Here is a 21,319-nt window from a genome sequence, read left to right as displayed (position 1 = left end):
CCCGACGCCCAGCCCAGGACCCCAGTTCCACAGCTGCCTCTCGCGAAGTCCTGTGAGTTGAGAAAATCAGCCTCATCTCTTGGTTCCTCCGTTTCCTGAACGGGGAAAGGAGCAGCACTAGGTCACTTCTCTCAGAGCTTCTTAGGCTCTGAAGGTGAAAGTCAGAGGGACACTGCGGGTCACTCCTAATCCACACGAACCATTTCACCGAGTAACTGCCAGGATCCCCGCGTGGATCTTCGCAAGAGACAGGGGTGCAGGCGCAGGAACAGGCCAACGTGTAGGGAGCACCCACCCCATCAGCTTCAGGCAGCAGAGATTTTCAACCCGGCGAGCGGAGCAGGTGCCCGGCACACTCTGCCTCCCGGGAAGGTGGAGACGCACTCAGGACCCAGCAGTTCCATCTCAGGAGGACACCGTTCAGACGCAAAAATGTGGGCTGGTGCAAACGGAGTGCTGGTGGCTCTATGGAAAACTGCCTGCCGCTGCCTAAATAGCTAGTAACGAACAATCGATGTGTATTTATTTACTCATTCATTTAACAAATGCTTATTTGAAAGAGCCTACTCTGCGCTAGACACTGTTCTAGGCACTTACGATACACTCAGGAACAAAACAAAGAGCTCTGCCTACAGTCTCACAGCAGAGACCGTCAAAGAAAATAAACCTAAGGACCTAAGTAAACTACTGGTTCACTAAAGGGTGTTTGTACAACGGAAAAAACGCAGAGCAGGGAGGGGGCTGGGAGCACAGGCGCAATTTTAAAGGAGATGAGCAGGGTGGGCCTGGAGGGGACGGTGCACGGGAGCAAAGGCGGGAAGGGAATAAGGGAGTTGGGGTCTGGGGAGGAGCAGTCCAGGCAGGACATGGACCAGACAGTGAGAAAGATGGTGCGAGCGAGTCATGGTCGGAGGAAGAGTCAACGGCCTGTGGGGTCCAGCTGTGTGATCGCCCGCCACTCCTGCAGCCCCAAGTCCTACGGTATAGGAAATGCCTTCATTTGAGGCTACACAGAACTCTGGAATCTGGGTGGCAAAAGTGGCCTCAGAGGACAAACATGACGCTCATGACAGGGCCAAAAAGATGCCTGACGAAGACGAGGCACTTGGTTAGCAGGTGATGGCAGTGCTTTCATGCTCCGTGTTTATAACAGTTTTGTGAGCTGTCTTCATTTTTTCCTTTTTCTGAACACACCATTTGGGAATGGAGTCAAAGATGCGAGATTCCAAAAATATTCCATGTATGTGTTGTCGTTACCCTGATCCCCAGCGGGGTCCCAGCTTGTCCACCTGTTAACATCAGCTGGTGTCTCATCAGCGCCAGCACATCCTCCTCGATAATTCCTTTGAGAGCTTGACCTGGGTCATACAGTGGCTTCTGCAGCTCAAATAATTTTGTTTGTCGTCTGAGAACCAACACTTGTTTTATGAATATGAATCTCTACGATGTTTACTGTATTCACCAGTGTGATTATATAATGTATTAGGAAATAAAATTAGTTCTTTTGAGCAGCTCTGCTTAATGCACTGAATGAAACATCAGAAACAGAGGCCTGAGCATCACTTAGCTGCAGGATGTTGATGGGCTTCTCAGTGAGGCAGCTTTGTAAACACCAACACTTCAAAGGCATCTCATGTTTACTAGGGGTCTTTATGTAATGGTTCTTTTTTGCTAAGTGTCCTGATAGGGGTCTATGCCTAAGTATATTTTATTTTGGTTGTGTCTAAACTTGGCTGATCACCAAAATAACTTGAGAAATAAAAAAATACTGATTCCCAGGCCCACCTCCAGCGCTACGGAATCTCAATTTGTGGGACCAGAACCCAGAAGCCTATCGAAAAACATGTATCTCTATCCATCAGTTCTGAAGACTAGTAGTGAGGCTCAGTGGGGTTTAGGCATCCCTGAACTGACCTACTCCTCTCTGATCCCAGGCAATACTGTGTGTGTACAGTTCATGGTTTTACACTGTGGCAGGTCCAGGATCAATTCCTTGTTCCCTTCCTTCACTCATCAATGATAAGCTGTAGACACGCTGCTACACTCCGTTCCTTTAACTCCCCTTTGAGGATGCTGTATTGTCACACATTAAAAGAAGGCTGGGCTTCACAGGAATTTTTTTCAGACTGCTATCTTCTTAGGCACTTTTTTATAAGCAGGTTGAAATAAAATTCTCTTTGAATTCAGAAATGAGAATCAGAAAGATTTTCACTTACGAGGTCCTCCTGTTCAACCTTCCAGCCCACTGTTAAAAATCCCACCTCCCAAGAGAGTCTCAAGGCAAAAGGGTCAAAATGCCCGATGCTTTAATCATTCCAGGACCACCTTACCAAATGGTTACATCTGAACATCTTTAGGGATGCAGAACTCGTATCTCAGGCAACCCATCTTGTGCCTTCTGTCAGTTATGTTAACAAGCTCAGTGTACAAAAGTTTATCCTTGTCTGAAGAGCTGTGATTTGCAACCCCTTATCCCGCCTTCCCACAGGTTCTAGTTTTCACCCTTGAGAGAGAACACAGGAATATTTTCTCCAAAATGAAAATAGGTTTCCTTTGCTCTCTCCCTGCTCACATTAAATAAGTAACACATAGTGATTTTAAAAAATCCCATGGCAATATTTAAATAGGGACAGAGGAAAATGAAAAAACATGCTTAATCTTACCTCCAGAAGAATGACTGCTCTAACTATTTTGCTGTACATCATTTCAGACCATTTTCCTATACGTACCCATGTAAACATGAATGTTTATGAAAGGTGATTATACCAATTTTAGGTAGTCGCTTCAACTTCCATGTCTTACCATGGACTTTGTCATTTCGATAAGTGGTATCTGTCATATTAATGGCTAAGTAGTATTCCATTTTATAGAGTCTACACTGTAACTGTACCAAAATTTGATCACTCCTTCCTCATCAGAGCATGACGTGCTCCCCTCCGCTGAGTTTTTCCACCAACACCAATCTGATGAACTACACCTAGAAGTGTAACTTCTTTCTCAAAGGTATGCATGATGTTGCATAATTTGTGTGTGTGTGTGTCCATTGGCACACCCTTTGAACAAGAAAAATTACATTTCTAGATGATTTGTTCATGAGATTTCTACGCACACACACATGCAGTCTCAACTGACATCCAGAAATTCACACTACAACCAGTAGTGCTTAAGTTTAAGAGTGCCTATTTCCCCTTCCTTGGGATTGATATTTTAATCTTTCAATAAAGTATTAAGGCAGCTCTAAAGAAAGAGAATGGTTTTTGGCTAGGAGCTGAAGGCTCCCACCACAGCTTGCTAGCAAGAAATATCAATACTTCTTTTAAGGATGGAAAACATAGCTAAATAAGGCTTCCCTCTTTCTCTAAAGTGACTCGTTTTGAAGTGACTAAATATTTCATCTTAAAAGGGCATTTCTGGTAATTTAGCTTGAATAATGAAAAGAAACCACAACCCTTTACTGCAAGCTTCTCTTGGTCTCAGAATGTATACCAAAGAACAGAGAGAAATGCATAAATGCAATATAAAAATTAAAGGGACCATAATGACACTAAAAAGATATTCAGAGCTATCAGGTATACTTCATACTGATATAAGTAAAAATAATCTGTTTCTATAGAAATTTAGAGCTGCTCTGTACCAGAGAACAGTTTGAGGGTGAGGGACCAATTGATCACGTCAATGCAACTCAGGCATTCTGAATGTGGTATTAAAAACCCATTTGAGAGAGAAAATATTTGTAAAAGACACATCTGGTAATGGATTGCAATCCAAAACATATCATAAAACTCAACAATAAGAAACAAAACACCCTAACCAAATGCTGAGCAACCTTCAACCAAATGGACTGGAAACTTTCAGAAAGATACCCTACTCCAGAAGACAAAGAGGAGGCCACATCAAGAGGAAACACTGAGCAAGGAAACAAACACCCTAATTAAAAAACAGGCCAAAGGCCTGAAGAGAGACAGCTCAACGAAGGAGACATACAGATGCAAAAAAAGCCGGTGAAAAGATGCTGCATGTCACGTGTTGTCAGAGAAATTAAAGTTAAAATGGAGATACCCCTACACATCCACGAGAATGGCCAAAATCTGGGACACGGACAACATCAAATGCTGGCGAGGATGTGGAGCACCAGGCACGCTCCCTCATTCTCGGTGGGAAGAAACGGAAGACGGTTCAGGGGTTTCTTAGAAAACGGCACATACTCTTCCCAGACAACCCAGCAAGCCTTGGTATCGACCCACCGAAACGGAATACCTACGTATACATAAAACCTGCACATGGACGTACAGAGCAGCTGTATCCACAACTGCCCAAACCTGGAAGCAACCAAGGTGTCCTTCAATAGGAGAACGGATAACTAAACTGTGGTCCATCCAATGAAACAGCATTCCGCGTTCCAAAGAAACGACCTACCACGCCATGAAAAGATAGGTAGGAAATGTAAATGCACATTATTAAGTGAAAGAAACCAACCTGAAAGAGCTACATGCATACTGTCTGGTTTCAACTACATGACATTTTGGAAAAGGCAAAACTATGGAGACAGTCAAAAGATCAGAAGCTGGTTGTCAGAAGGTGGTGGGGGTGGGAGGGAGGATGAACAGGTGGAGTGCAGAGGATTTCTAGGGCTGTGAAAATACTCTTCATGATCCCATGGCGACGGATACAGGTTATTAAACATCTGCCCACATCCACATAATGTAAGACGCCAAGAGTTACGAAGGTAAACTACTCACTCTGGGTGATTATGAGGTGTCAGTGTAGGTTCATCAGCTGAACCAACGTACCAGTCTGGGGGGGGATGCTGCTCACGGGGGAAGCTATGCGTGTGTGTGGTCAGAGGCTGTGTGGGAAATCTCTGCACTGTCTCCACTGCATGAACCTTAAACTACTCTAAAGAAATAAAGTCCTTAAAAAAAATGCTACTTGATGAGTGTCCAACTATAAATGTAATTACAAAAATAAAAAAAATTTAAACCGCTACTTGAGGACTGGTGTAGCCAAGGTGGCTTACATCCACAAGTCTTTACATTCCACCAGGAAAAACTCAGGACCAAAAAATTACACAAAGCACCTACCAATGAACTCCAAAAAGTAAAGCCGGCAGGTTAAGGGGGAGCGCCAATGCCGGGAGAGAAGACCTACAGGGAGGCTGAGTTTCCTGGTTTTTCTCGTTTCTCTTGGGGCCCTGAGCTGAGAGGGTAGGCACTTGGTGGTAGGCACTCAGCCAAAACTCTGGGAGAAATTCTGTCTTTCTACCCAGAATATCAGGGGTATTCTCACAGGATCCCTGTGAGCTGGAGTATGTGTGTGTGTGTGGGGGGGGAATCCTCCCATTTGTTCCTGTTTTTCCTTTCACAGCTCACCTCCACTGGGCTCCTAGGAGAGCTGGGGAGGTGAGCAGTGTCTAACAGCCAAGGTTTCGTTAGAAATTTCTGATTAGAAGAACTGAGAAAAGGGCTTCTTAAGGTCTGTAAAGGATGAGAGAAATCTCTAGTTATTTTTCTTCTCTTTTCTCTGCCAACTTTGCTGGAAAATGACCTCAACTGCAAGAACTCTGCAGCAGTGCAGAAGGATATCAACCAATGTTATCTAACTAGTGTTTATACAACACTATATCCCATAAAGGAAGACTATATATTCTTTTCAAGTGCACCTGGAATATTCGCTAAAAATTAGTAACAGAAAGATATCTAGGAAATCTTAAAATATTCAGAAACTGAAGCAGAGACTTCTTTTTTTTTTTTTTCTGGTCACACATGCAGCAGCTTGAAATGGGATCTCAGTCCCTGGACCAGGCATCGAACCCAGGCCACAGAGGTGAAAGTGCCAAATCCTAACCACTAGACCACCAGGCAACTCCCCTGAACCATACACTTCTAAACAATCCATGGGTCAAAGAAGACATCGTAAAAAATTACAAAACATTAATTGAATGAAAATGAAAACAATGTATCAAAATCTGTGGGATGTAATTAAAGCACTGCACTGAGGGAAATTACAGCATTAAATGTTTATATCTGAAAAGAAAAAAGGTCTCAAATCAATGACCTATGCTGTCTTAAGAAACTAGAAAAATGCACAAACATAAGTCCAAATTAAGCAGAAGAAATAATAAAGAACAAAAATAAAAGAAATTGAACACAAAAACTATACAGAAAATCAACAAAACTAAAAATCTTTTCTCTGAGACCAATGAAATTGATAAACTTTTAGCCAGATTAAGAAAAAAAAAGATGACACAAGTTAACAAAATCAGCAAGAAGAAACTTCCTGTAGACTCTATAGACATTAAGAGAATATGCTCCTGAAACAGAGACTTAGATGAAACACACCAATTCTTTGAAGCAAACAATTTACTCACGTGATGCCACTTATGCTCCCTCCCAGGTGCGACAATGGCTCTCCAATACCGACCGTGTCATTTCTAAACCCTCTCTTCAGCTTCTTTAGGTATCTAAACTTTACCCTTCACATCTAATTCAACCTCTTCTCCCACAATTTTCCAAAGAGAACCTTCTGTCCTAAATCGTCTCCTGGTTCTTGATGGTTTTCTAACTAGTGATCCCTGCCAATCAAATCCCAACTACTGCTCAAAGCTCAGGTCAGATTTCATCAGGAGTTCCTTAGCGGTCTAGTGCTCAAGACTCGGCACTGTCACTGCTGTGGTCTGGGTACAATCTCTGGTCTAGGAACTGAGATCCCACATCAAGCTGCTCCCCAGCCAAAAAAAAAAGCTTAGGTCAAATTTCATCTCTTTTAAAATCTTTCCTTACTTTAATAGACAGCTCATTTATCTGAATTCTTATTTACATTTTATATCGGTAAGAATCTGGGGTTCGTAGGTTTTCATTAATTTATTTCTTGAGTATCTACTAGGCACTGTGAGAGAGACTCGGAATATAAAATGAGTAAAATCCTTAGCGCTTGTTCCACTTGAAGGAAACACTATAAACAATCCATAAAATGAGAGATTGTGCTCACTGTCTCAAGGGAAACTGATGAACATACAGTGCCTCGGGCAGGCCAGCATCACACGAGGTGATCGCAGAAAGCATCTACAGGGAGATGAAAGTAAACAGAGACTCGAGCACTGAGAGTCGAGTCAGCCATGGGGAGAAAAACAGGCATCAAAGATTTTAGAAAGAAGACAATGCAAAAGGCAGGCAGCGGCAAGGGGCTGGGGTTGCCCAAGGCACCAAAAGGAGACCTCGTGGTTACAGCATCAAGAACACCAGCAAGGAAAGCGGGAGGGGTGACTGAGAAGGACCTGAGGCCACTATTCTAGGGAGAGGACAAAGTCACGGAAGGTCTCCTGGCCGGCAAGTTAGCGGGTGTGTGTACTGAGAGATCAGCATGGCGCACACACACAAAATGCCCTTGAGCAGCACAACAGAGGCAGGAAGATGGTCAGAGGACTGCAGCGCTCCAGACAGAGTCAGGGTGACTTGAACTGGGATGATGGCAAGGGCAGTGGACAGAAAGAAAGCTTCAAAGAGATTTGGGAGGCAGCACCAACAAACACATGATGACAGACTGGTTGAAGAAGAGAGCAGATAGTGGTTTTGACAAAAAAAGAGAAATCGGTCATGATTCATAGATAAACTATTGCCTTTAGAAGCAGTACAGTTTTAGCTCATGACTAGCAACCCAAAACACCAAAGGGGAACGACCATGTTTCAAACGATCTCAGTTATCAAATCACTACTTCTTTACTTTTAGTCTATCAATCTCTTAGCTTAAAGTTTGATGATGTTTCTCTTGCAGGAGTGGCTTCTTTTCCTAAAGAAGTTTAATTTTCTAAGTATCCTACTCAGGTTATTCACTTGGTGTTTACCTTACTATTATTCCTGGATTTCTACTGATCCTTTACTGATTACCTTGGAGATGTAGACTGTTTCCAGACACAAACTTTTACTATGTAAGATAAAAATCATTTGCCACTCAAACGTTACCTTGTGGAATTACTGCCAATAGAGAAAGAATAAGATTTTCACCTTTGCTTTTACCAAACACGTGGACATAATGTTTATTTCTAAAAGCTTGTGAATGATAATGACCCAACACTATAAATGTACTTTTTTTTTAGCTCTTTCCAAATTATTATTTTAGTCAAGTCTTTAAAAGTCTCAGAAAAACATGACCTCAATCAACAAGAAGCCTCAAACACTTTTCGATCGGAGGGACAGTATGAAGAAATAAAAGCTTGTAGGTTCTTCTAGGAAGTAAAAGTAACTATTGAGTTATATTTCTCTATATGGTCTTTTCAGCCATTTTAGGATTCAAATTTCAGGACAATTTTCTAAATATCCTCCTCAGGCCATTAAAAAAAAAGTTAAGTCTGGAAAATTCTAGTATTTCAGGGAGTGGGGCAGAAGAGAAGAGGAGGCTGAACTGGTAAAGCAGTCACTGCTCTGGCTTCATCTAGGGCAAAGGTGAACGGTACCCAACTTGCCCAAAGATGACTGAAGGTTACTCAACCAATTCCTTGAAAACTACACACTCTCACAAATCATCTCATTTGAAATAAATCATCTAAATATCTGATTCATCAGTTGTTATTCTATGCACCATGCTTTTCGTGTCAAGTGTAAGAACTCTTTTGTCTAGCCCAAGATCTGAAGGTTTTCTCTAAATGTTTCATATTTTTTCGTTTTATGTTTAAGTCATGATTCATTTTCAGTTTTTGTTAAGATGTGGGGTGTAGTTTAAGTATGTCTAATTGCTCCAGTTTTTTGTTGAAAAGGCTATCCTTTCTCCACTGAATTATCAAGTAACAGAAATAAGTCTAATAAAAACCATAAAAGACCTTTACAATGATAATTACAAAAGAGTGCTTAGAGAAATTAAAGAAGACCTAAATAAAGAGAAGAATGTCCTGAATTTACTGATTAAAAGATTCAGTAAAGATTAACATGTCAATTCTCCACAACTGACTCATGGGTTCCATGCAATTTTAGTCAAAATGACAGGAGGTTTTTTGGTAACTCATGTGGTAACTGACAAATGGTTTTTGGAAATGCGAAGAATTCTACGGAAATGCAAAATATCTAGAATAGCCAAAGCAAATCTGCGGACAAAAACAAAGCCTGAGTATTAGATACTGGATATCAGGACTTAATTACAAAGCTATAATACAGTGTGGTTTAGACATGAGGAGAAACAGAAAAATGGAACAGAAAAGAAGGCCTAGAAACAGACCACACAAAAAGATCTGCCTGATTTATGACAAAGGTACACCTACAATTCACTGGGAAGACGGTCATTTAATTAAACAGCACTAGGTTTACTGGATATCCATACGTGGAAAGAAAAAGGAGCCCTCTATTTCACACCACTTGTACAGACTGAAGATGAATCACAGAATAAAAGTCAGAAAATAAACCTTCTAGAATAAATATGAAGGATAAACTTTCATAACCTCGGAGTGGAGAAAGATGTATCAACTTCGACACAATAAAGAACTAACCATAAAAGAAAAGATGACTAAACTCGACTTCATTACAATTAAGAACTTACTGCTCATTAAAAGAAACTATTAAGGAGTTCCCGCGGTGGCTCACTGGGTTAAGAACCCAACAGAGGATCTAAGAGGATGCAGGTTCCATCCCCCGCCTCACTCAGTGAGTTAAGAATCTGGCACTGCCACAAGCTGCAGAGTAGGTCAAAAAGGTTGCTCGGTTCTGGTGTTGCTGTGGCTGTAGCACAGGCTGGGCAGCTGCAGCTCTGATTCAACCCCTACTCTGGGAACTTCATATGCTGCAGGTGCAGCCATAAAAAGAAAAAAGAAAAAAAAAAAGAAACTATTAAGTGAAAAGGTAAAGACTGGGAAAAGGTATCTGCAATATACATACATGACAACGGACTTCTACCCAAAATGTATAAAAGTTCTACAAAGTGTAAGAAAAAAAAACGATTTTTAAGTGGACAAAACACTTGAGTAGGTTTTTTTTTTTTTTGGTCTTTTGACCTTTTAGGGCTGCACCCACGGCACATGGAGGTTCCCAGGCTAGGGGGTCTAATAAGAGCTGTTGCTGCCGGCCTACACCACAGCTCACGGCAACACCGGATCCCTTAATCCACTGAGCAAGGCCAGGGATCGAACCCGCAACCTTATGGTTCCTAGTCGGATTCGTTTCCGCTGTGCCACGACGGGAACACCCCCTTTTTTTGAGTAGGTTATTTCTTAACAGAAGATTTGAAAGCATTAAGCACATGAAAAGGTGTTCATCATTATACATCGGGGAGACAAAAGCTAAAGTCAAAATGAGGTACCACTACAATCTTAGCAGATTAGCTACAATTAAAAAGACTGACGATATCAAATGTTGACCAGGATGTGGAACGACTGAAACTCTTTTTGGGGGAAGAGTAAATCAGTACAACTACCATGGAAGATCCTCTGGCGGTACAGCTGACCCTTGACCAACTCGAGGTGAATGTGCAGACGAGGTATAGTTGGCCCTCCTTACCTCTGGTTCCCCACAGACTGTGTAGGACTGTAGCATGAACTACTGAAAAACATCTGCGTATAAATGGACCCGCACCGTTCACACCCATAGTGGTTCAAGGGTCAACTGTATTTACTAGTGCTGAACTCGTGCAGTCATAACCCAATAATTCTACTCCGAGGTATACACCAAGAAACAGTGTACATATATGCAGCAAAAGATACGTACTAGAAAGTTCACGGTGGTGTTATGCACCACAGCCCCTGCCTAGAAACTACCCAAACACCCATCATAGACTAATGAAATCAAAGTATATCCATACAAGCAGATGACTGTACCTCAATGAAGAACGAACTACTGCTATAAGCGAGAGGGATGAAAGTCACAAAGAGGATGCGGGATGGTCAAGTCAGAAGCCTAACAACAGACGAGACCAACCTGTGCTGGTCTGAGGAAGTGATGGGGTGAGACATCAGGGACCCTGCCGTGCTGCCTGAAATGTGTGTCCTACATCTTTATCTGGGACTTGACCACCTGGAGTAGGCATCTAGCTTTCTACCTAAGATTTTTATACTTTCCTATGTAAATGTGATTCCTCAATTAAAAAATAAATAAATTGAAACAGGAAAAGAACCAAAAAGGAAGATAATTATCAACATGATTTCCCCACTGAAAGAGGAAGAGTAAAATAACCTTCAAGACAAACTGAGTGAGCATGCGTGCTGGCTAAAGGGGTATAAACCACAGGAAGTGCATGATTACATCGATCAGTTAGTTTATTACTCAGCCGAATACTACTAATCCATTTAAAATCGCCACCCAATCCTAAGTTGTTTATTTTCAGAACCAACTAAAGACTGCAAGCATGAGGATTGTACTCAAGTATGCGCTTTTGGAAATAAAAACGGTAATAACTCTGAACGTTGTCTTCACTATCTGGTCTATAAATTGTATCTATCTGACCACAGTTCTTTTCAGACATGTCAAGTAGCCACAGTATGCTGGAGTACTTCAAATATCCGTGTTAGAAATAAGAAAAATATAATGATGACTATATTCAATCTGGCTTTTTATTAGAAATGAAGATTATCCACCCCAGGAATGTGTCACATGTGAGGAAGTGTTTTCAACAAAAACCTTAAGCCCTGTCATTTAGAAACAAAATGCAAAAATATCTGGAAAAAAAAAAAAAGGTGATTCTCTTTTTTTAAAAAAACCCACAATATCCAACTTATATGAAGTAAGGCAGAAGAAAGCAGCTTCTGGCCCACATTTGATACTGTAATATGCAGCTGAATTTCAGTCTGAATTTTAATGTATATTCAGTCACCAAATAATCTGTCTACAAAGTACGCATCTTCTTACATCATGTGAAGAGCAGGGACCATTAAAGCTTGGGACACATACACGAAGAACAGGTACAGCTTTCATCAACCTAAGGAACGCAGGTGTTCAGACATAAACACGCATTTTATCTTTAGTGAGAGCTGAAATCTAAAACCTCTGCATTAAAAAACGGGTCCAACTATTGTATTTGCAAAGACTAAATTGAGTCTACTGGTCAAGAATATCCAGGCTATTTGAACTGTTACCTAAGTTTACATGGAACTATAGGCTATATCTTCATTTATAGCCTACGCGCATCCCTTCATTTCAGAACTCTTGGCAAAAATGCTGATGAATGAAAATTCACGTATGTTTGCTACCCAGCTAAAGTTCGGTTATAAATACTTTTTAAAAGTTACCTCTGACTGAAGAAGATTTAAAGATGCACCAAAGCTAATGAAGAGCTAATACATATTGGAAACTTTTTTCTAAAAATTAAAGTATAAATTAAACACTGATTTACAATGTTGTGCCAATTTCTGCTGTACTTTAGAAACTTTTAAGTTACAAACAGAAGAGTTATTTGTCCTGGGAGATCTTCCTACTGTTGTGGTAAGATTTTAAAATATTTATTTCCAAATCACTACATACAAACAGCACCAAATAAACTAAAAGAATAAACAAACAAGGAAACCCACAGAATTTCTAGGAAGCTCAGGTTATCAGACCAGGAGAATTAGCTTTTCTTCTTTCCAGTAATAAACAGCTCGGGGGAAGAACACATCCATTATACATGACAGGTTGCAAGTGGTTGGTTCAACTGGGTACGTTTGATTGGTGATGTCTACGAAAAAGGTTTTTTTTTCATTTGAACCGGGAGAAGCAGCAGGTGACAGATGGCAAGGGAAAACCAAACAAATGCACAATGAAGAAAGGAGCTGGAAACTATCACTACTGGCAGAGCGTTACCGGGCAGTTATGGTGCCCAAGAGCAACCAATGGAGAATGATGAGCGGCAGATCTTTCGACACGATTCAAGCCAAGCCTTGAGGTAAGAGAAGTTAGAAACAGTTCTAAGAAGTCAGGGAGCGAGGGAGAGAGGGTGGTAAACACAAGTCTTCAACAGGCTCTAAAGGAATCAGGTTTGGGGTGAGAGGCGGTAACAACAGGTCTAGAACCGTGGTGATGACAGGGGACCTGCCGCGGGAGGATTAGTGGATGTGAGAAAATCTGTCCCTTCATGTTCATCCCGGCTACGAAAGCCCTCTCGTTTCCAAAGTAACTCCCACCTGAGCTTTGCAACCGTCTTCTAACTGGTCCCACCTCCAATTTCGCACCCCTCTATCCTACCCTATATGCCACTTCCACAAGAGATCTTAAATCACTGCACACAGCCCCCTCCCCACCTCCAGGCTCTGTTTCAGAAAAACACGTGGTGGCTCTACAACCACTAGATAAAGGTTATCCCTGGGTTAACAGTCAAGGTCAACCACAGTTGTTGGGTCACCGGCTAAAATCATGACGGAGTGTGGTACCGGTGGGGAGAGAACTGGATTTAGATGTAGGGAACCTAGAAAAAGTCCCAGCTGGGCCCCCCCAGTTATGTCACATGACTTCTGTGAGCCCCGCGTCCCTTATGTGTAAGATCAATGTGGCTGAGCCCAAGGTATTATGTTGCGGGACCATGGTGCTGCTTCCTTTTAATAACGGCAGCATCTGCAGAGGGCTCGGTAGGTGCCAGACACTGTGCTAACCAGTTTACATGAATTATCCACTGAAGTATTACGGATACTGTAAAATACTACCGAAATGCTAATTATTCTTTTCTAAGTTTTCTCAAACCATCTGTTTGAGAATTCATTTCTAGAATTTTAATTGTGGTGATATAGCTGTGAAAATGGAGAAAAACTATTACATAGCCTCTTGCTTCCTATCTCTGGCTTCCACTCTCCGGCAGGATGACCACACCTAACCTTCTGCTCTTAAAGACCATTAATCCTTGCGGGGATGATTTGAGGAAAACAGGAGAGATGCTATTCCTTCTAATATCAGAAGCTGACAGTTTACCATCTTTTCCAAGCGGAAGTCTCTCTCTCCTTGTTCTTTTCACCTTTTCGCTCCACACAGTGCTGAGTCAGGTCACTGGACCTGAACCATGGTCCTGAAGTCCTAGGAAGACACCATGGCATAATAAAAAAAAAAAAAAAAAAAAAGAAAAGAAACAAAACTCTGCATAGAATTAGCAGTTCTGAGATAAAGTCTTGTTTCTGCCTTAAACCACAGCTGTGCTACCTTGAAGTTCCATCCGGGGCCCCAGGATGGCAAGGGACACGAATGTTTCACTCGGAGCTGCATCTTCAGAGCTGGAATCAATTCTTGACAAAGCCGGACGAAAGGGAGCGAGTGAATGAAGGGACGGCCTCCAAGGATGACAGTTTTCGCATGGAGCCCGCAGTGAAGGGGTCGCAGAAGCAACGCAAACACGCCCACGGTCTCCAGGCTGAAAACGCATTTTGGATGCACGCTATCTAGAATGCTTTATTTCTTATCCTTTATTTTATTCTTTACCATTCTTTTAATGCTTTTTCTTATTTTTTATTCTTTATCACTCTTTATGCAGTTATTTTTTTTAATTCTTTATCAATTTTTATTTTTTATTCTTTATCAGTGGATGCTGAAATGCTCAAACTGACTTGCAACAGAAGGGTCTCTAGACATGCGGGAGGGATGTGGTCAAAGTCCAGGATGTAGTGAAACGAAGGGACCTTTATTCCTAATTCAACAAACATTTACTAGAAGCTTTCTTTGTGCCAGAAAACAAAACTGAAGCAGACCACCGCCAAATAAACACTTGGAGGAAGTGTTTGTCAACACAAATTAGCGCATGTCAACCACTTTTATCAACAATAGACACTGTGGACAGAGTGACGGGAAGGAGGCTGTATAGACTAGTATTACAAGTGGCTGCAAAGGATGTACAGATAGACTTAGGTTCTTCTGCTGAAACTAAACTTCAGTACGTTACATGCTAATACAATTAAATGTAATCTTCAAAGTGCAATTCGCCGTGTGGGTGAGAATGGCACGACGACACAGGACAGATAAAGTGTGAGGGCAGATGGTGGGTGCTTGCATCAACCTGCCACCTCTGGAAGAGTTAAAATACATTCAGTCATTCCCCTATCACTCATCCTCAACAAACAGCCTTTAGAGACCTTTACAGAGAAATTCAAAGGATCAACGCTACTCTTTTATCAAAACAGTTTCTAAAATATCAACATGTTCACTTAAAAATGTCTCACTGTCCCAGGTAACTCCTGCTGCCTTTAAAAACTACCCCCAACCCTAATGGCTTGATGTAACCAATTTACACTCTTTGATGATGGTGTGAATTGGGAATTTGTGCAGAGCTCAGCTGGGCGATTCTTCCGCGCCATGTGGCATTGAGGGGTTCCCTCAGGGGTGCTCGGCTAGGGCAGAGTCACAGCTGGTTCCGCAACAGGCCTGGCACACTGGGGGTCAGAGCTGGAAGGGGGTGTGTAGCTCCCTCTCTCCCCACGTGGTCTCCCTGGGGGGTAGCTGGACTTCTCACGTGGCAGCGCAGGGCTCCAAAAGACCATGGGGGAAGGTGGTTAGGCCTCCTAGAGACGAGGCCCCAAACTTGCCTGGCATCCCTTCTGCCACACGTTCTGGGTCAAAGTAGTCCCAGGCCAGCCCAACTCAAGGGGAGGGGAAATGGACCCCACCTCTCACGGGAAGTTGGGCCAAACAATCCACCGCCGTCTTTAGCCTGGCATGCTTACTGAAAGAAATGTCACCTTTTCAACTAAATAAGACTGCCAGTTTATGGGGCTCCACTGACGTACATTAAGAAATGAGGATACAGAAGGATGTTGGCCAAATCAAAGAGAGAGACTTGTTCACCTAGACTAGATATCACAAAAAGTTGAAACTGTCATGATTTTCCAATCAGGTAACTTAAGGGAAGAGGTGAGTGTGACCACATGATTTATTGCCAAGAGCCACTTGGGAGACGGAAAGGGGCCCTGTAAATAAATGTGCCAGAGCAGCAGGCCTAAGCCTGAACTGTCCCAGGTGAACAGAGACACTCGGTTACCTCTGGAGAAAAGGGAACAGATCAAAGCAGTGGTATTCATTCAAAGGAAAATCTTTATGGGATTGTTGTAAGCCAATCAGGATGGCCTACAAAAGCGTCAGGATCTGTGACTAATAGGCTGTGCTGATGGGAGCAACAAAACGACTCTCCTTCCTCGCAGAGAGTCCCCCCCATAAACGGACAAGCATTTCTCTCCGTAAGACCAGACGATGCACTCCGGGGAGCCTGAGGCACTGACATCATCAAGAGCAGCCTTTTCAAATGTACACTTAGACCTCGAGGAGGCGTCCTACCAGCAAACACTGTTTTTCCCCTTTTCTTTGTAGGGCCACACCTGCAGTGTATGAGAGTTCCCGGGCTAGGGGTCAAATCAGAGCTGCAGCTGCCAGCCTAGGCCACAGCTGCGTCAGATCCTCAGCCCACTGAGCGAGACCAGGGATCGATGCCGCATTCTCGGGGACACCGGTCAGGCTTGTCACTGCTGAGCCACGACATGAACTCCCAGCACACACTCTTTATGAGCTTCCTCCCTGAAGGGGGCCGTGTGCCAACACGGGTCAAGGGCCATGGGAGAGCAAGAACAGATAGAGTTTATGTAAACAGTACGTTCTTTAATGCAAGACCACTGGGAAAAAAAGTTTTCTGTCATTACTATATGCATAAACTAATGAATCGCTGAGAAGATACTTTCTCATCTCCTGCTTTTCGAAAATAGATTTTTAAAATTGCCCTAACTTTCCAGTTAGCTTTCACTATGCACACACTGGTCTTCCGATGAGTGTCCAGCCCTCACCAGGCCAGCAGGACTGATGGCCGAGGTCTGTCTGGAGCATTGGTTTGCAAAGGAGAAAAGAGAAAGTCTGGGCCTGTGAAGTCATCTGAGGGGGACGTGGGGACTCTGTTTTGGAGAGTGTAGTTTTATACATACCATATTTAGATATCTCAGTTTTACTAAATACAAAGATAAAGCTTATTCTTTGTGTCTTAATCTATATTCAGCTATCACTGATAACACACTTTTCTCTTTAGCCAGTCTCCCAGTTTACCTTCCCGGGATATTCTGTTTTCTCTCAATTATCCATTAATCAGTTTGCTTTTTTAATGCTTTCTAAGACAACAATCGTGTCGTTGGTGTGGCACATGGAGGTTCCCAGGCTAGGGGCTGAAGTCGAGCTGCTGGCCTACACCACAGCCACAGCAACTCCAGATCCAAGCTGTGTCTGTGACCTACACCAGAGCTCACGGCAACGTCGGATCCTTAACCCACTGAATGAGGCCAGGGAGCGAACCCACAACCTCATGGTTCCTAGTTGGATTCATTTCCACTGTGCCATGATGGGAACTCCAAGACTTCACTTCTAAGGAGTATTAGAAAGTACTAATTATCACAAAGTAAATATAAAACTGCTGGCATTAGTCTTACAAATTTGTGACCTTCTATAATGAGTCAGAACACATCCAAACGTCTTTAGAAAAGGTGGGAGAAATAGGTGAGGGAGATGAGAGGTACGAACTTTCAGCTATAAAACAAATGATGCAGAGGGATGAAATATACAGCGAACACTTGTACAGGGGAATACTGTCCATCACGATGTACTATCATCGGACGGCGACGGGCTTATGTGGTGACCTTTTGTCATGTATGGGAATAGTGAGTCACCGTGCCGTGCACCAGGAGCCACAGAGTGTCGGGGGCCAATTATACTTCAAAAACAAACAAACGCATAGAGGAAGAGAACAGATTTGTGGTTACTAGAGGCAGGGGCCTGTAGAAGCGGGGGAAGAATTGCATGAAGGTAGTTAAGATGGACAAACTTCCAGTTCTAAGTAAAAAGTACGAGGGATGTAACACGCAACCCGCTAAGTATAATTAACACTGCTGGACGTTACATACAGGGAAGAGAGTAAACCCTAAGGCTCATCACAAGGAAGAAAACTTTTATTCCCATTTAATGTTGTACCTGTATGAGCTGACTGACGGATGTTCGCTACACTTACTGTGGTCATTTCATACTGTGTGTACGTCAAATCGTTACACTGTACACCTCATAGAGCTGTATGTCAACTGTATAAAATAAGAAGGAAAAAGAAGTTGTATAAAAAAAAAAAATTTGTAGATACCCTAGTAAAAGCAATGTCTTTGGTGGAATAACACTTTAAAACTTAGACATCAAATTGTTTTTAAAAATGTTTTCTGTCTCTCTCTCCATACATCACAGACTCAATGCTGTCAAATATATATTCATTTGGAGTACATTCTGGCGTAGCAGAAGAACAAAGATAGTATCTTGTACTTATTCTGCATAATGCCTGGGGCAGTGTTATGCAAATAAAGCGGCTTAAACCCAAAGCTTTTGATGTTGACAGTTGTGACTTTTACATAAAGACAAAACTTCTGGGATCAATTTATTAAAAAGCTCTGTCAACACATTTTTCTCCATCAGGCCCCCTTTCTCGCTCTCTCTCTCTCCATACACACATGCACACGCACACACAATTATATATGACTAGTCATAAGCACTATTAAAATTATCTTCACTCCATGTGTATAGTTCTGGCATTCATAAAAAGCTGTATGATCATTTTCAACTTAAAAAAAAAGTGTTATTTAACAAATACTATATCCCTCATCACTTTTATCCAGTATTTTTTATATTTTAAATATATGTACTAAAAAATCATCACCATTCTTTATGAGTCACAAAAACATACTGTCACCATCTATAGCCAACAGCCTCATGGAAGGCAAAGACACAAAGCCATCCGGGTCTGTGCTTTAAGCTTCGTAACATAGACACGGCACTAGCACTTCCGACAAGGACAAGAAGGCAATGGAAAGATGCAAATGCAACGCTAGGTGAGCTCTCTAACTTATTTAGATACGCGAAGGCAACTCTGAGTCTAATGCCTAAAAATTATGCGGCAGTATACTGTTTTATAAAACTAGAAAGTGCCAGGGTCTTATTTCTATTTCTGTATTTTTGGTGACACTTTATTGCTGATATTTTAGGGTTACTATGGAAAGAAACACTTTGCATTCATTACCTCCTGGGTTATGATCTTATACCCATATTCTAGATGCAGATGTTGAGATGCAGAGAATGCTAACTTGCTCCTAATCACATAACTGGTAAGTACCCAAGCTCAGCTTTAACCAGATTAATGCTTTTGGTCTTCATAGATAAGATCAGATGAGTATACACAATAAAATAAAACGCTGTCTTAGAGAAATTATAATCATGATATATAAAATTTATATAATTTATGTAAACCATATAAATATACTGTATTTATTATGTGCATTGGAAACCTAAGGATGCATGTATTTATAAGTAAGCACCAAATTAAGAACAAAATTTTCCATTCAAAACCAGAGAAAAACACTCTGATTTCATTTGCAGAGAGATGTTAGGACACCTAGTAAAGAAGAAAATATTTAGATGTACTGAATTATTAATATGATGTAGGATTTCCACATTTGAATTATTAATTTTTAAGGGCTGCTCCCAGAAAAGCATGAGAAACAACACTCTTAAATGTTTTAAGTAAAAGTTTATAATGTTTCTCTGGGGTAATTTTACTAAGTGATTTTAAGATAGCTATAATTATGGTCATCTTTATCTATTTTTACTGTCTTAAAGGCAGAGCTGAATCAATAACACCCTGGACAGAAACAGCAAACCTCTTATAAAGATGAGTCTCCCAAGCCTCCATAGCAACCTGCTGTAGTAACGAACACGCATTCTGGTCAGAATCCTACTGCAACATCCCTTCCTTTGTTCTAAATCTCACAAGGCAGGAGCTCTCCTGCGGTATCAGAAAGAACACAATTTCACGAGAAATGTGTCTTCATATTTATAATGCAACAAACAGTAATAAATGCTTCCTCAAAAGATACGTTTTATGCATCTTTTTGTTCCTTGACTAAATGTTATCTTTCTCTGTAACAGAGGTAGTCATGTTGGGAAATTCATTTCACTTCTGGAGCATTTACAGAGCATTGTTGGAAAATGGAAAAGCAGGAAGAGAAGAAAAAGTTGTTTCAAACTATGAAAGAGATAGTTCCATTTATTTTTCTTAAGAGTAAAATATTCTAGGACAGCAGTTTTCAAACTGTATGTGATGAGATCACCTTAGTGGATCGAGAGGAACACCTAAAAAATAAAATAGAAAATATAATACAAGTAATATGAGCAGATGTAACTACTGCTTCATGGAATTTTGGTTTCAGTTATACATATTTATTCCTGTATGTGAACTGTAAAATGTATTTCCAAGGGCCATAATTAAGAAAATGTAAAAAGCCACTGGTGATTGATTACAAATAAGTAGACAGAGTTTATATATATATTTATACATATACATATATATCTCTTGTTTTCTGGCAGATAATAATTTTAAAAAATGATAAGACACTGAGAAAAGAACTTGAAGAAGACACGAATAAGTCTAACGCTGTTCCATACTCATGGACTAGAACTGTTAAAGTGTCCATACTATCCAAAGCCATCTACAGATGCAATGCAAACCTTTAAAAAATTTCAATGGAATTTTTTTACATAAATATAACAAACAATCTTAAAATTGTATAGAATCACAAAAGACTTCAAATAGCCAAATCTTGAGAAAGAAGAACCAACCTGAATGCATCACACTTCCTGATTTCATACTATATTGCAAAGCTACAATGATTACGACAGTATGGTATTGCATAAAAATTAACTCACAGATCAATGAAACAGACCAGAGAACCTATAAATAAACCCGTACATATATATGGTCAACTAATTTACAAAAAAGGAGCCAAGCGTATACAATGGGGAAATGACAGTCTCTTTAGTAATGGGTGCTGGGAAAACTGGATAGCAACATGCACTAGAATGAAACTGGATCACTTGAACATAAGACCTGAAACCATAAAACTCCTGGAAGAAAACACAGTTGGGTATGCTCCCTGACATTGGTCTTGGCAATGATTTTTTTCGATTTTACATGAAAAGCAAAGGCAGCAAAGGCAGACATAAAATAGTGAGACTATTTCAAACTAAAAAGTTTCTGTACATCAAAGGAAAACATCAAATGAAAAGGCAATCTGTAGAATGGAAGAAAATATTTGCAAATCATATATATGATAAAGGGTTAATAGTCAAATATTTTAAATTTATTTGGCTATTTAAAGTATCAAAAATACTTTTAAAAATTCACACAACTCAATAGAAATAAAAATCCAATTTATTTATTTTTTATTTTTTGTCTTTTTGCCATTTCTTGGGCCGCTTCCGCGGCATATGGAGGTTCCCAGGCTAGGGGTGGAATCGGAGCTGTAGCCACCGGCCTACGCCAGAGCCACAGCAACGCGGGATCCGAGCCGCGTCTGCAACCTACACCACAGCTCACGGCAACGCCAGAACCTTAACCCACT

General features: G+C 41.2%; 1 protein-coding gene and 1 long non-coding RNA gene across 2 annotated transcripts in view; both read right to left on the bottom strand.

The window, feature by feature from the left end:
- The window catches only part of RAP2A (RAP2A, member of RAS oncogene family), a 39,565-nt gene that overhangs the window by 7,362 nt on the left and 10,884 nt on the right, over positions 1-21,319 (bottom strand). The window lies entirely within an intron of this gene.
- On the bottom strand, positions 8,110-16,123 carry LOC146398684 (uncharacterized). The gene is made up of 2 exons (XR_014819781.1): positions 10,591-16,123; positions 8,110-10,417 (listed from the first exon to the last, which is right to left on the bottom strand). It is a non-coding gene; the product is annotated as an uncharacterized LOC146398684 (long non-coding RNA).

The sequence above is a fragment of the Sus scrofa genome, chromosome 11, assembly GCF_054392235.1.
Source record: "Sus scrofa isolate SSC_HxYL_T2T_F1_AM1 chromosome 11, Sscrofa_HxYL_maternal_Yorkshire_Landrace_v2.0, whole genome shotgun sequence".
NCBI lineage: Eukaryota > Metazoa > Chordata > Mammalia > Artiodactyla > Suidae > Sus > Sus scrofa.
The sequence above is the reverse complement of the archived record's forward strand: the minus strand, read 5'-3'. Positions and strand labels throughout refer to the sequence as shown.